Source organism: Lipotes vexillifer, unplaced genomic scaffold (assembly GCF_000442215.2).
Source record: "Lipotes vexillifer unplaced genomic scaffold, Lipotes_vexillifer_v1.1 scaffold1226, whole genome shotgun sequence".
Lineage (NCBI taxonomy): Eukaryota > Metazoa > Chordata > Mammalia > Artiodactyla > Lipotidae > Lipotes > Lipotes vexillifer.
In genome coordinates this window covers 1,314,203-1,316,081 of record NW_006784227.1, presented here as the reverse complement: position 1 = coordinate 1,316,081, position 1,879 = coordinate 1,314,203, and the positions used below count along the sequence as shown (strand labels likewise).

Sequence of the window (1,879 nt, the reverse complement as noted above, 5' to 3'; positions counted from 1 at the left end):
CCCCACCCACCCACCGCGCTTACCAACTGAGGGCTTGGTGAGGCAGCATTTTTTTGTCTTTTGGGGTTCTGGAGTCCTGGAGACTCTCCTAATGGGCCTGGAATGTGGACATGGGGACGACCTTCTTTGGGGTGATGATGACGCTCCTTTCAAACAGCTGGAGGCCTTGAGGAGGTCTGAGAGCCTCGATGCCATGGTGACGGCGAATGCTGTTTGCTTGGTTGTGGTGGCCAGGCCTCCCGGGTAGATGGGCTCCGGGAAGACCCTTTCCTGTGCTTTGGTGACAATGAAGGCGAAAGTCTCTCGGTGACTGGGGAGCTTCTTTGTTTGGAAGGTGGCGAATGGGAGACCCGACGGTTTGGTGGTGGAGATGGTGGCGCCCTTCGTGTGGGAGGGGGAGGGGGTGAGGCTGTCCTTCTCTTTGGAGGTGGGGAAGGAGGATATCTCCTCTGCCTTGGAGGAGAGTGTCTTCTTGGGGAAGGTGAGCGGCCACGCCGGGGGGGACAAGGGGTCCTTCGCCGTGGTGGTGGCGTGAGGCCCACGGCAACGAGGCAGAGGAGCAGGACAAGGGGGACGTCGCCTTCTGGTGGGCGGTAAGGAGGAACTTCCCATTTTACCACCTTTATATTCTTCTGATTCAGAGGGTGGTGGTGAAGGGGACTCTCTTTTCTCAGTACCTTTACGTTTTGTCCCTTTACCTGAAGTTCTCCCTGGAGAGACAGAAACACGACTTTCCCTTGTACGGTTCGACTGCTGGGGTGTTGGGGAATGATGAGTTTTCGGAGGTGGAGTTGCTGGAGGTGACAACCTATGCCTTCGCCTTGGAGGACTTGCTGAAGGAGATAACCTACGAGTTTTCCGAGGGGGGGGGGGGCTGGATGTCCTCTTTGGAGGCTTCTTTGGCGGTGACCGGGAACGAGATAAAGAAGATGATGAGCTACTCCCAGACAAGGATGCCGATGAATGCCTTCTTCGTCTCACTGGAAATCTACTCCTTCCACGCCTTGGTGGAGGAGGCGCTCCTCTTGGTGGAGTTCTTCGAGGAGATGGCCGTCTCCTTGGCCTTGGCCATCTTCTAGGTGAGTATGATCTTGATCAGGATCTATGGCGCCTTCGCGGTCAAATATGAGAAGCAGAGCGAGAACGTCTCCAGGATCTTGACTTGGAACGTGACCGAGATCTCGGTCGGGTCTTCTCCTTTTCCTTTTCCTTTCTGGAGTTCTTCTCTGGAGAAGGTTCTTTAGGCTCTGGTACTGGTTCCGGCTTGGGAACTTTCAGGATGTCACTAGTAGAAGCGGCCTCTTGTACTGAAGGTTCTTTTTCTTTCACTGATGGCTCTGGGAGTTCTGGTTCTTTCCTTCTCTGGAGCAAGGGAAGGACTCTGGCTCTTGATTCTGTGACAGGGAGATTGAGAATGACTGCGCTTTCTCTCTCTCTCCTGACAGGGGAAGATAGTCTTCTAGGGGAAGGAGATCTGGATTTGCGTCTCCTTGGGCTTTGAGGCCACTCCCTTTTTTCTCTGCTGCTTTCTTTTTCTTCCTTATCCCTCTTTTCCTTGTCTTCATCTTGCTTTTTCATAGATGCCAACTTTTCTAGTGCAGTCTGTCTCTGTTTTATTTCTTCTTTCTTCAGTTCTAGGAAAACAGAAGGGATTCCAGCAATGTTTTCCTGTGCACTTAAGAACAGGGGCCACAGGTCTCCCATAAATTCTGTAGCATTTTTTCCATTCAAAAACTCAGTCAGGGGCTTCCCTGGTGGCGCAGTGCTTGAGAGTCCGCCTTCCGATGCAGGGGACGCGGGTTTGTGCCCCGGTCCGGGAGGATCCCACATGCCGCGGAGCGGCTGGGCTCGTGAGCCATGGCCCCTGAGCCTGCGCGTC

At 54.0% G+C, this 1,879-nt stretch overlaps 1 pseudogene; it reads right to left on the bottom strand.

Moving 5' to 3' along the window:
* The window catches only part of LOC103078846 (serine/arginine repetitive matrix protein 1-like), a 2,604-nt pseudogene that overhangs the window by 479 nt on the left and 246 nt on the right, over nt 1-1,879 (bottom strand).